The 14,899-nt window shown below is 40.4% G+C and overlaps 1 protein-coding gene across 4 annotated transcripts in view; it reads right to left on the reverse strand.

Annotated features, from left to right (window-relative positions):
• MIS18BP1 (MIS18 binding protein 1) overlaps positions 1-14,890 on the reverse strand; it is a 679,433-nt gene extending 664,543 nt beyond the window's left edge. For 2 of the 4 annotated variants that reach the window (XM_086937270.1, XM_086937268.1), the window contains exon 1: positions 14,624-14,890. The gene's annotated coding sequence lies outside the window, so the exon portion shown is untranslated. The remainder of the gene's footprint in view (positions 1-14,623) is intronic. The other 2 variants (XM_086937269.1, XM_086937267.1) reach the window with 1 other exon arrangement.
• Positions 14,891-14,899: the final 9 nt, after the last annotated feature.

Below are 14,899 nucleotides of genomic sequence, written 5' to 3' on the forward strand. Positions count from 1 at the left end.
CTACTTAGGGGAAGGTGTTTTTTTTTCTGGGTAGTCAATGCCCAGTTTCTGTTCCCAGGTTGACGATCCTGTGGTGTACCCTACTTAGGGGAGGTGGTGATTTTTATGGGTCAGTACCCTGTGTTGTTCTCTATTTTTGGTGGAGATTGTTAAACATCGTCACTTTTTGATACTCTGCTTCTGTCAAAGTCTACCTGCCTGAGATTTGTGGCCAAGGGTTTCATGTCGGTGGGACTTTGTCTGAGGAGTTTTATCATTTTTTTTTTCTCTGTCAGCATGTTTTTTTCAGGGGAGCTCGTAAAGGGTCTGTGTCTACGCTCGCCTTTGTTTATCTGGGTGTTTATCCTCTGGCGTACCCATTTGTGAGCGTTACCACCTTTCTTTGCTACTTTGGTCCTCATTCATCTAAACCATGCTTTTACCCTAAGGGAAGGGGATGTGGCATATAGTAGCATTTAGTTGTTTTTGTTCATTTAAAATCTAGCATGTTATTGTATTTCTGTTCATGCTAATGATTATCTCATGCAGTACTTGTTGCTTTTAAAGTATTTTGCCAATTATTTCTTTATTCTGTTCTTTTTTTTTTTTTTTTGTCCTCATTTGCCTTCCCTTTTCCGAAAAAGGACATACCAACCACTTTACCCGGCTCATAGCCTTGATTTGATTTTTCCGATGGCATATATGTCCCAGACCGAGAAGGAATATATTCAGCTCTATCTAGGTATTTTTCAACCTGTAGGACCCATTCGATACTAGGCTGGCCCAGGTCCAAGAGCGTTAATGGCATAATCATCGGACCCGGGGGGGGGGGGGGGAAAAAAAAACCCCGGGTTCACTTCCAGTTAATCAAAAGATCCCAAAAGACCAAATTACGTTTACTAGCAGTTCTTTGGAGGTCCATTTTAGATGTTTCATATAAAGAAGACAGCCACCGAGAATGTGATGGGGGAGTTTTTTCTGTCCACTGCATACATATCTGTCTTCTTGCCAATAAGATCGCATAAAAAAGGAAAGATGTCTCCTTACCCCTAATATTGTCTTCTATTCCAAAGATAACAAGTGGAAGAGTAATTACCAAGGATACTTGTAAGATAGAGTTCAACGTGTTCTTCACCTCTTCCCAGAAATTCAAAAGATCCGGACATTCTAAAAACATATGTATGTCATTAGCATCCACCATATTAAACTTGTTACATTTTTTTGTTTGGGAGAAATTTAGACAGTTTTAGCGGTGTTATATAAGCGCGGTGAATTGAAAAAAGATGGTTGCGTCTTAGCCATGCTGGTTTTACCGTTTTATACAGTAAACCACAAGATTGTTGCCATTTCTCATCACATGGAATATCAATCACTGTCCCCCATAACTCGTCTGGTAATTTAAACTCCCCATCATTTTCTTCTAACATCTGCCAATACCAGGTGGCTACTTCTTTTCCTCCGCTTGGTCGCTCTACCAGCATTTGTTCTAACGCATTAATTTTCCCAATGTTGGAGTCTGTACGGCTTTGTGATCTCACCCAGCTATCTAGTTGGATATATTTAAATCTAGATATTTCTGTTCCTAGTAGTTCTAGTAATTCATTCCAGGCTATTAATTTCCCGTCTCTGATCAGTTGACCCCACCTAGTAATCCCTGCTTGTTTTATAATGTTTGATAGCCTATCTTTCAAAAATACTGGTAAGCCAGGTGAGTCCCAAATAGGAGAATACGTAGAATAGTAAGACAGGCTATTTTTTTCCTTATGTTATACCAGTTTTTAGTCCATGATTGTGCCATTTTAAGTTTAATTTTTTTGAAGAATTTATAATTTCCAAATTTGAACATAAATCCTCCAGGTGTTGAATCTGCCCCCAATATTATAGCTTTGTACATGGAGTTAGAGGTTAAATTAGATGGTGTTTTCAATAACATTCTCGAATGTGAAATCTGAAAAGCCCATGAATAGTACAGCAAGTCGGGGAGTGCAAGCCCCCCCCTTTTCCTTTCTTCTTCTTAGTTTCTTCCATGATATTCTTATTGATTTATAATTCCAAATAAATGAATTAATTTCTCTTTGTGACTTTTCCAATTGTTTCTGTTCAAATGCAATTGGGATAGTATTGAAAATAAAAGTAAACTTGGGGAGGATACACATTTTGACTAAATTCACCCTACCAGTTATAGAGAGTGGTAGGTGTGACCAAGACTTTAAGAGTTTCTTACTTTCCGTGTGTATTCTCTCTAGATTATTTGATCCTATTTTATCCACTTCCTGTGTTATTCTTACTCCTAAATAACGCATGGATGTTGAAATATTTGCCTCTAGCTGAATATTTGGGAGGTTCCATACCATTACCTCTGTCTTGCTAGAATTTATATCATATCCCGATATTTGCCCAAATTCTTTTGCACATGCGATAATAACTGGGAATGCCTTAATTGGGTCAGATGTACATATCAGGATATCATCCGCGTATAAAGCTACCCGCTTTTCCCACTCCCCGTAGCTAAAGGATGGAATGTTAGCCTCGGTCCTAAGCCTTTGAGCAAATGGTTCTACATATAAATTGAAAAGGAGGGGGGAAAGCGGACAGCCTTGCCTTGTGCCCCTGGTTATCTTAAATGCATCTGTCAGGCCCCCATTAATCATTATCCTTGCAGAAGGTGTGTTATAAAGTAATTTAATTGTTCTGCAAAAGTCTTCTCCGCACTTGAATTTTTTTAATACATCATTAAGATAGAGCCAATTGACTCTATCAAACGCTTTTGTTGCATCTAGGGTCAAAGTAGCCAGGGGTACAGACTTGGCAGTTGCAATATCTATAGCCCCTACCAATTCATGAGTTAATTCTGCCAACTGTCTGCCTTTAATAAATCCCTTTTGATCAGGGTGAATAATACTACCAATAACGCCAGCCAATCTAGTAGAAATAATGTTTGTAAAATGTTTATAATCACTGTTAAGAAGTGATATTGGTCTATATGAACCACACTCCAATGGAGATTTCCCTGGTTTAGGAATAAGCACTAGAGTAGCTTCTCCCCAAGATTTAGGTGGTATGTCGCCATTTAATAAGATTCCGTTAAAAAGTACTGTAAGTTCTGGGACTATAATCTGTTCAAGAGATCTATATATTTCTCCTGGCAGGCCATCCGGCCCTGCCGCTTTCCCCTTTTTTGAATGACGGATTGCTTTTATAACTTCTTCCTCCGAGATCTCTTTCTCTAGTGATAGGTTTTGATTTACTGTTAAAGTTGGAAGTATAATGGAATCTAGCCACCTATCCCTTGCCTGTTGATCTACCTGCCTGAGATTTGTGGCCAAGGGTTTCATGTCGGTGGGACTTTGTCTGAGGAGTTTTATCATTTTTTTTTTCTCTGTCAGCATGTTTTTTTCAGGGGAGCTCGTAAAGGGTCTGTGTCTACGCTCGCCTTTGTTTATCTGGGTGTTTATCCTCTGGCGTACCCATTTGTGAGCGTTACCACCTTTCTTTGCTACTTTGGTCCTCATTCATCTAAACCATGCTTTTACCTAAGGGAAGGGGATGTGGCATATAGTAGCATTTGGTTGTTTTTGTTCATTTAAAATCTAGCATGTTATTGTATTTCTGTTCATGCTAATGATTATCTCATGCAGTACTTGTTGCTTTTAAAGTATTTTGCCGATTATTTCTTTATTCTGTTCTTACTCCATAAGGGAAGAGGATGTGTAGTAAATGTCCTCTCCACTGTTCTTGTCTGGATAGACTGTACTATGATATCTGTGACATCATAGAATGCCTGGGTGTCCCTCTGGCTCACAGTGCCTCTCTCTAACTTACTGTGGCAGTTGGTCATCTCAGGCTGAGCTGCTAACAGTTGGCTCCTGGTGGGGTTTTACTTCTGTACTTATTACCTTGGAAGGAACATACAATAAAGGATCTTAACCTACACAGTGGACTGTGCATCTTCATTTACCACAGTCTTCGTGTGTGTTCCTTTGATTGAAAGAAAACCTTGAATAACTCATTGAATTTTTCGTCTGCCTAGGGAATATGTGATACCCGACAGAACCATTGTTATGTAATTAGTGGACATTAAGCCCTGTATTAAGGAATGTGTTAACCTTGGGTATGCAGTGAGTGAAGGTAACTCACATATCCAGTTGTAATCAGACTTTTGAAAGTGAAAACAGTCCACACTTTGCATGGAACTTAGTGAGTGATATCAACTCGCATGTTTGGCATTTGCCTTTGCTGAGGCATTTGATTTACTCTTAACTCTGAGTGAAAGCCTACTTTGGCGTTGTATATGTTTTTGTCTTAGTATTAACCTTTTCCTTTTCAGATCTCCTTCCCAGCTGTTTCCATCCTAATTTCCCTTCCCCCCACTTGATCACTCCAATACTCTGTTACTATGATTCAGAGTTGGTGGTATCGAGAGTTGGGTCTATTTGTCTTTAAGTACAGATCCTGAGGAAGAACGTCCGCTCTGACATCTCAGCATTTCTAAGGGGCAGGTAGGACTTGGGTGCTTGGTGTTTTCAAGGTGGAATTAGTACGAGGTCCGTTCCTTTTTATACGTAAAGACATGAACAATTTTTAAAATAATATATAATTTTATTGTTTGCATCAAAACTGTGTATTGCCACAATATTAATGGATCCCGGTGGAAGATTGGTAGATACTAGGGACTCAACTAAGTAAGTTGAAAGTGTCAAGATAGAACAGGGTTTGAGGCTGAGTTGTATGTTCTGCAAAATAGTGAAAAGTTGTCCTCTCTACAAATCCAGAGAGAAGTGACCAGTAGTGCTTAGTTTGCCCTAGTATGTATATTAGAATGAGTGCAGTAGTGTTTTGATTGTCTTCGTTTATAATTTAGCATTGATGTATATGTAAGTAGAAATGTGGCCACAGATTATGGTCTTTTTCTTTTTTAATGTTGTATTATGTCGTGTATAACTTTGGATTTCCTATTATGTAAGGAATGTTGTATAACGTTAGGAAAGAAAATGTAGGTAATTGACTGAATTAGGCAAATGCCTCAAGAGCCAATGACTAAACTAATTTTAATTGTCTCCCCCTGTAACCTTGTCACAGACTAAATACCACAAAGTAAACTGTACGAAGACAATAGAAAGGCGCTCTATAGGGAATCTAATATATATAATAGTCCCAATAAGACTGAAGGATGTACCTTCTACATGGCACCAAAAGTTCCCATCAATCTTGCACTAAAATTGACCAGGAGAATATGACAGATATACAGGAATAAATATTAGATGAAAAATTAAACAGTGGTCTTTGAATATTCAAATAGAGACATGCTGTTCGTGGCCAGAGATTGTAACAAGTTAGAAATATGGCGAATAGATTAATTACAAACAGATTTATGGACAGCGTTAATAACAGGCAGTCCGTACTTAACAACATTATCCTATCATGGGAACTTAGTAGATTAAAATTGCAGTATAGAAATGTTGATTTTTTAGATTGCAATCATATTTTAATAAACATATAAAATTTAAATAAAATATTTGTCTTTTGTCTACAGGAGCAGAGAATATAGGATGGTAAACTAGTCTGCTGATAGGTTCACCAGCTAAAAATGATTATTTAGAAAAAATTATGAGGATAAGAGAGTTGAAAGGGAAGACAAATAGGTTGTATAAGGAATAAATGGAAGTCTGATCACACAAAAATAATTGAAGAATATGAAAAGTTAAAAAAAGGGTATTAAGGCAACAGGCCTACCAAGTAGGGAGTTTTTGGAGGTTAGAGAGAGAAGTGTACGGTCCATCAATGAAGTAAATATTGATGCATATCCAGGACAACCTCCCAATTCAAATGTAAGGGTTTGTCGAAGAGATATGGGATCCCCTGTAGAACACCTGGTCGAAGTCTTCTGATGAGAAAAAGACCGGACAGAAAAACAGTGTACAGAATGGTTCGAAGCCACTAAATATCACACACACTCGTGGCCCCAGGAGCCCGTCCGTCCTCCTACTCAGAAGAGACCCAGAGACAGACTAAAGGGCAGTACAACGAAAAGCCATTCACAGAAACAAGTAGTATGTGCTCAAGTCCAGAAGAGGTAAAGAGAAAGGCCCCACAAATGCCCAAAAGACAGAGGGTCCTAGTGATAACACAGTGAAGAAGGAACTACCAGGTGAAGTTCAGGCCAAATTAAATAACTTAGTAGCTACAGATACCTGGCCATAGACAGAGATACAGCCACTCATATTACACTTTTGTAAGAAAAGGCAGGAAGAGGAAAAGAGTGAGCAAGTCAAAAACAGAGAAAGCAGCAGTCAAATTGGTCCAGCTTAATTTGGCCAAGGAAACTGAGGGAGGAATTGTGATTGCTGCTACTAAGTTAGCCGCAGTATCCCTAGGTGTGCCTCCTGGAGGCATTCCACAATGCCATCCATACGCCCAAGTAAGAAATAACATGAATAGATGAGGACAAATATATTTCAAAGCAGACAAACATGCTACTATTGCAGGAAGCCAGGGCATTTTATTAGAGAATGTAGGTCTAAAAAGAATGATGACCAAAATGGCCAGACAAGGGCAACATCTGGCCAACAATTAACAGAGCAGCATCCATCAGACAGATGACAGAGCCCTAGATTGTGAAAGGAATGCAGAAGTTCCTAGACTTTTGTAATCACGTTAGAAAAGTTTTTTTTTTTATAACAGTATGTTAATAGCCCCACAGTTTGTGTCTATCAAATGGGTTAAAAGACAGGATAACATGGACGGCTGAGATAAAACAATCATTTAGCAAGTTAACAACAGTGATAACAAATGCACCAGTATTAGGAACACCAGATGACAATAAAACTTTTTCCTTTCTTTGTCACTTTAATGGCCAGGTGATGTTGGTTGTCCACAACCAAAAGTATCCTTTAGGTCACAAGTCAATTTGGTATTTTAGTGGCCTACTTGATTCTGTAGTGAAAGGCCATTACCCTTGCGAACTAGCAATGGCAGCCTTTGCAGTGAAGAAAAGTGTTGTTGGCACACCTCTGACGTACGATGAACATGCAGTATTTGCGAACATTCAGAAAGCCAAAACAGCACTAATACAGAGTATCAGGCTATAACGCATTATCATCATCATCCCTCAAATAGTTAAGTGCCATATAGTCAACCTTGCTACCTTCTTTGCATTCCCCATTACAGGTGGTGGTACATATTTTTGTAGATGTTTTTTTTAAAAATAGAATAGGTCATAGGATTGAGTCTGATGGAAGTCCTGTCATGCACCGTTCCTTCTTAGAAGACTTGACACATACCTTAGCGCTGCCACATGCAGTCGCAGTGGTGAAGGGCAAAACCTGTATCAGTGCTCAGGATTTTGTATCCCATGGAAAAGCCTTCACTGACAGGCCAGCCAAAGATGCAGCAAAATGCCCCCTTAGTTATGTGCACACCACAGTTTTGGTAGCTAGTGTAACAGACACAATCGAACTCTTTTGATGAATCAATACATTACACTGAGACAGCTTACCTGTACATGTACCTTTGAGTATACAAGAAAGTGCCCCAGAGCAAATGAAACATTTGTGGGAAGTCAGAGGGTGCACATAGATAGGAACAGACTTAATATATAGATAGATATCCGTAGGGAAACAGATCATGCCTTAAGCATTGCTACTGATAGTCATAAACCAGCAACATCTTATTTTACACACTGACAGCAACAACATGTTCTTCCAAATATGTCAAGATTAATTTGGAATGTTCATACACGCCTATACAGTGTGCCAGCAGTATTCATCAGGCCCCACCTTTAAGGTAATGGCTTCCATAATACCCCAACCACAAGCATCCTTTTAAGAACTACACATTGACTACATTGATTGATGCACTCATTATGGCTATCTCATAGTTGTAGTCTGCCCATTCTTATGAGCCGGACATTGTGTCCACTGTGATGTCAAATCTGCTACTAATTTTCTGGTCCGCGAAATAAATACCCCAGTGGGATATTCCTGAGGGGAACCAGTTCTGAGTATGGCACCCACGTCCTCAATTTTATCTCCTACCACTGAACCACCCTGTTAGGAATAATGCACAAACTTGTCAACTCCTCTGCAAGGACAGCCTCTGAAAAACAAAATATTTCAACAAGCACTGTTCACCTTAAGAAACACCTCAAGGCCAGATTACCATTTGACCCCACATCAGATTGTGACAGGGAGAGTAATGAATATATCTGTGCACTAAGTAGACATAAATTGCAGATTGAGAGTGCGCCTGTAAAAAGTATAAGCTGAAATGTCTGTCTGCATGTCTAATCTAACAAAGCTGCCAAATTCTACTCTAAACAGCTTACATGTGTATTTGACACACGCCAACGCACAGACACCCTTGCCATTAGGAACTACAATTAACATTGAGAAACTTTCGCAAGTGATAGACCCCCTGGTTTTAAGGACCCTTTTCTGTGACAGTAGAGCTATTGCAGTGAGAGTCCAAGGGCCACAAACCATGTATTCATCTGACAGACATGGAGCCAACCACGCCATCCATCCTTTCGGACACTGAGCAGGAAAGGGGCGGGGGGGACAGGAGAAACAACCAGAGTAAAGCCTTCCTCCATCGTTCCAACAATAGACAATATTTCTTTCAAGTTCTGTATTTCTTGTTTGTTTTCCTTCTCTGTGTACCACTACTGCTATTCTTAGCCCCAGTGCATTTTTATTCCTTTGATCCTACATCAGCTATTACACATATGTGCAGAACTGTTGATAATGATGCTGACCATCGCAATCTCCATACTGCTTTATGTGTTAATATGCGCTACCAGCACATGCATAGTATGGGGACTCCCACATAAAAAAACAGTTGTTATGTATGCTCCCTTATCCCCATGGTGTTGTAATGGACAGATTGCTTAACCCTAAAGAGACATCTCCAAATAGAACATGCTGTCTCCTGCACCTCTTTTTATACAGAATAATAGCACAGCTACATCCAACGCATGTAAGCCCTCTATCAGCAACAGTTAACACAACAAGATCTGACACCACCCCTGAAGTCCTGCATGTCATGACAGAGAAACAAGAGATAATAGAAGAGATATCAAGAATGAAGAAGGCAGGGCAAAATAGAGCGCACACAGGTTGGGAAAAAGAGTATTACACTGAGGCATTTTTTAAAGGTTTTCCAATCATCTGAATGTCATAACTATTTAGTTAACCCTCTATCCCCTGAGTGTGCAAGTAGACCAGGTCTTAGCATTATGGGATCAGTATTTGCACATAACAATTAGCATACTGGAGCCAAGTTCACATGTAGAGCAATATCATTATGGGATACCTAAGATTTGATAAGATAATAGGCCAATGATAACAAATGTGGGAGGAAAACATACAGAAATAAACTTGGACAAGAATTACCACACACCCTAAAATAGCAATGAAATTAATACAGTTTTCTATTTGTTTTAGAGTAAATAGGACAGTATGGGTGGGGAGCAACCTCAACTTCAAGATCACCACCTACAATGGCGATGTGTCGGGTGGCACCTCCAGCCTGATGGATCACTATTGGATGTTTTAGGGCCCGGCTTCACATGCAACTACCACAAACTGGAATGGCCTCTGCTCGATCATAACTCTACACACCCCTCCCTGGTGATACCAGGTGTGAACATCTTCCAGTTACAAGACTTACCATGGGGCGTCCATCGACCTTGCTTCATCAGCACCAAGCAAAATTAACTTTGGAATACTATGGTACTGCAGGTCCAAAAGAAGTCCTATAGGAACATAGACTATTTAATAAGACACGTGGTTATAATTTGAGTGGTGGCAGTTATTATGGTGGCTACCAGAGGGGTGAGCCAGGGGGAAATTGGAGACTATCTGGCTAGGCCCAGATGCAGTTTACAAGCCCCCTGTGAGCTCCCCCGCAATTGATCTTGAAAAAGAACTGGAATTAAAGTTTATATAGATGGCCATGAAGGGGGAAGTGTGTGTTGGTGGACAATTGGGTTTTGACTGAGGCCATTCAGACATTGTATAATCTACAAAAGAAAATGGTTAACGAGGGGGGTGCCCTTGATGAGTGGTTCATGGGTTGATTTAAGTGGGTGCTGTCCTGGATGTCGGGGTAGTTTACGGCCTTGTAGCATTTGGTGGTGCTATTACTCTTGCCAAGTCTTATTTTTCAAGTGATAATAGCTTATTGTAAAAGGACGACAGCTAAAATGTGAGGAACCTTTTTGGTTAGTAAAAGCGCTAAGAATGTCAACAGATAGAGTAGTGAGCATAAGGTGACCCCCCAGTAGATGGGAAGGTAGGAAAGATAGTTGAAGAATCAAGTAGAGGGGGATGATGTTAGGAAATAATAGGAATACATTTCATAGGCAAAAACACACACATATAAAATCCCAAACCCCAATACAAACATTTCAGGTAAGGATTCGTTTTAAACTTATGTAAGTAGTGAACTGGCCTAGGCTAATACCATGGCGTGCTGAAAAAGATAACTGTGGATTCTGCAGAAATACATAGGCAATAGTGCAAATGAGCTTTTGTAAATACACATAAAATGCTGTATGGTCAATTTAACAGCGTTGAAACACAAATGGATTATATTTCCTTGCAGACTCAAACTTGACAGGACATCAGTAATTACTATAGATGTCACAGAAAAAGTCACCACATTTTTACATGTTACAAAACAAGAGGCAGACAGTAGAAACTGTTGTACACGGTCATTGAGCACAGGGTGTAAACAATTGTGGATAATGCCTTAGCAAAAGCCTGTTGAGAATATGTTAATGTCAGAACGGGTGGGTTGGGCCCATTGACGTCAAACAAGAAATAATCTCTTGCAATGCAGAAAAACAAAAAATGTGTTTCTATGATATGTCAGCCTTATTCTGACAACGAACCCACAAGAGGGGGCTTCTGTTAAACATGAACACGTAACCAGTTATGTGTTTTGGCAGTATCTTATCTGCCCGGCTTGTTAATAGCATCATGTCGGAATTTGAACTTCAGACTTTGGTCTCTTTTTGGAACTGGCTGATTTTCCCAACTGATTGATTAAAATCGTATTATTGAGTAAAATTGTTTTGTCTTACTATATTAATAGATTTTACCTCCTACAGAGAGCTACATAGAGAAGAATCCACAAATATCAGCTGCGGAGTGCCTCAGGGATCCTCCCTGAACTCTTCTCTCTTCAACACATACATGGCCCAGCTTGCAGCCATCAATGGACTCAACACTGTCTCCTACACCGACGGTACCCAGCTAATTCTTTTGCTCACAGACAAACCCACAGCCACCAAGAGCAACTTCCACAACAGGATGAAGTCAGTCTCCACCTGGATGAAGGACAGCTGCCTCAAGCTCAACCCAGAAACGACCGAAGTCCTCATCCTGGGCTCCTCCCACTCTGCCAGGGACAACTCCTGGGAGTCACATGATAATAGGACTAACGCACTCACAAGTAATTAGTTAATAACGTACTCTATTTGTTGGTGCTGATTGGTTAATCCTCCAGAGTATGAGGTATATTAAAATGAAGGCTCCTGGTTTTCCGTTTAAACTGATTTTTACATATAAATACAGACGGAAAAATATTTTTTTCCGTCTGTATTTATACATAGAAACGGAATAATACGACCAAATTGGATTCTGACAATTGTTCGATCTGTGCTGCAGCCCAGGGTTGCCTCCCCACGCCCCTCGTCCTGATTGCCCTGTATGCCTGCCCAATTTAACACCTGCTGGGGCCATTAATCTTTGTTAGGCGCGGGAAAATATTTCCTAGGAGCTCTTGCCTCTGACCTGCCCCCACAGCCCTGATGACGTGCCTGTTACATTCTTTTAGCAAATCAGCTGATCATTCATCAGCTCCGCAGCTCCAGCTCTGTAGTGAGCGCTGCGCCAGCACAGCAGTAGTCTGTTTCAAGTCGCAGTTCAACTTTAAGGAGGCGGGGGAATGGTGTTAGCAGCGCGAGTACTTCACGCAAATGTAGGACTGGCAGAAATGAATGTGACCCAAAAAGGTCAGAAAGTCCGGTGGCATTAACACATTAGGGAAATTAGGCGGCATTCGCTTCGGGATACCTTCAGGCCTTAAATTGAAATTTATTTCTGAAATGAGAGCTCCCTGCTTCAGAGGAGGTAGTTTACTCTCTCAGCTGTGGATAGTCAGCCCGCACCACGGAACTGACAAGGAATTTAATATATGTAATCTATGAAGAATGTAGACAGCTCTTTCATGCAATCTTTGGCCAGGTCACTGAAAGTGCACATGTGCACTTATCTAAATTCTAAATGTGTTTATTATGGCCTGTGAGAGTGTTTTCAATACTGTAACACAGCAGCAGCTGACACTAATATTACTGCAAGTAATCTCTGCAACACCTTCCCATTTCACATATGCAGGTCCTGTTTTGAACGAATAGAAAAGTTTTTTGTGAAAGTTGTATGAAACATACACAACATTGGTCTTCCAAATGTCTATGTTAGGCTCTCACACATTGTATTGTGTTTATTTAATTTGGAGCATATATACATATAGCTAAACCTATAAAAAACTGTGTGCACTGCTTATTTCAATAAATGTGGAAAAATACTAGTTGCAGCGTCCTTTTTTGTTTGCGACAAAAATAAATGCGGATATTTACAGATAAAATGAAAAAAAAAATATGGATAAATACAGACGGAAATGTTAAAAAAATAAATACCATAAAACCGGGAGCCCTAATTAAAATGAACTGAATGAGATATCCCCGTCATGTGGGGAACGTCCCCAATCTGTACTCTAGTTTTGAATATTTGAATCACAAACTAGAGTGCAGATTGGGGACATACCCCAGATGATGGGGATATCGCATTCAGTTCATTTTCATTCAATTCATGTGGGCCCACAGTGCTCGGAAACCCCCACAGACCACACACGAAACCTCTGCATTATCCTGTACTCCTCGCTCGCAATTAACTGCCAAATCAACGTCTCGTCCTCAAACTTTCGAGTCCAGGAAAACGGTCACCCATGCACTTGTCAACAGCAGACTTGACTAAGGCAACGCACTCTATGCCGGCACCACCCAAAAACTTCTAAAGAAACTGCAGAACACCCAGAACGCCTCCGCCAGACTCATCTTAAACATTCACCGCTGCAGCCACATCACCTGTCACCCGAGAGGCCTTCACTGGCTACCTATAAACAAAACAATTTCCTTCAAGCTCCTCTAACACTCCTACAAAGCCTGCCACAACACTGAACCTGCATACCTCAACCACCGCCTCTCCTTCTACACTCATATCAGACATCTCCGCTCTACCCAACTGCCCATGGCCACCGTACTACAGATTCGGAAGACCACGTCTGGATGAAGATCCTTCTTGTACCTCGCTACGAAGACCTGGAACCTCGCTACGAAGACCTGGAGCCCTGCCTCTACATTTCAGGCAATCACCGTCGCGGTCTCAATTCAGGAAGGACCTCAAGACCTGACTCTTGGACTGTACTGCAGCTCCCTCCCACTCAGCACCTTGAGACCCTTACGGGTGAGTAGTCGTGCTTTACAAGAATCCTGATCAATTAGACTGCCTCATCCCTTACAAGAGGTGAATACTCCCTGCTTGTCGTTTCAGGCTTGAAGGATGCTATACTGCAGAGAACATATTTCAATTCAGACTGGTTTACTAATTTGCCATTTGCTTTTCTTCCCGAAAAGCTCTGCCTTTGCTATGTATATCCCACCCCTCACAGCAAACTTTTAGCATACATGTATACAATGACACTGTCCACGCACTCTGTATTGGGTGTGCAGTATGTTTTACGCTTGCTGTGCCACACGACACATGGTCAAAAGAATTGGAAATGTTTTAGGTAATTGCAACTTTACTTTGATATAAGATAATAATTCAACCTGAAGATAGCCCCAGATATCAAGCAGAGGGTGGAGGAGAAGGGCGGTGGGGGGCAAACTAACTTCATCATCACCTAGAAATTAATGGTTTATACTATTTCAGGATTGGTTAGTAACTTAAAAATGATTCTCAATAAAATACACTTACTATAAAAATACTGCAAGATCTGTTACTTATACATGACAACTTGGATACAAACAATTATTCTCAAATGACTTAACTAAAGTAATTATTCTACGTAAGAATGAAGGTAATAAACAAAACTGGCCACTGAGGGTACAGCTCTGGTCCTTATATTACTGCCGTTATGATATATAAACCAAGTAGATCTGGTAATATTTCCAAGTGGATTTATTCATCTTAGAACCATCTAAGGCATCATAAGAAAGCAATATTCTACTGAATGAAAGATGTGAGTAATGAAACACATAACATATAAATATAACAACTGCATTATTTGGTTGTCCGTTATAAGAGTAAGACGGTATTACCCAGCACCACATTCAACACAAGCAATAAGGAGGTGGGACTTAAAGGCAACAAATCCTTCTTTAACACAAAGTACAAAAAAAGTGGTCTGGCTGAGGCAGTAACTAACGTGTGCAAATACATTGAGCGCTCACAGGCTACAGCCTCATCCGACATCATCATAACACAACAGCACAGAAAACAGTAGAGCGACAATTGACTTATCCATTGAAAAACCTTCCCTCCCGACTTAACCCGTAGAGTCGTACAACACTGTACTATACCTCGCATCCTCTACCTCCGTTTCCGTGCCATCCTGAATCAGGCGGGAAGCTCGCAACCCGTCATTGCAGCTTCACGAGCTTTAGAATCGGATTTCGCTTGCTGTGTTTAAAAATATTTACGACTCAAATATAATGACTACACTAGTCTTTAATAAACGAAAACAGTACGGAAAAGCATCAGAAAACTAGTTTGAAATATGATTGACAGGATAATGGGCGGATCTAGGGCGGTATAGCCTGTTGTGCCGCTTCATAAAGTCCTGGGATAGGTTGGAA

The sequence above is a fragment of the Lissotriton vulgaris genome, chromosome 9 (genome assembly GCF_964263255.1).
Source record: "Lissotriton vulgaris chromosome 9, aLisVul1.2, whole genome shotgun sequence".
NCBI lineage: Eukaryota > Metazoa > Chordata > Amphibia > Caudata > Salamandridae > Lissotriton > Lissotriton vulgaris.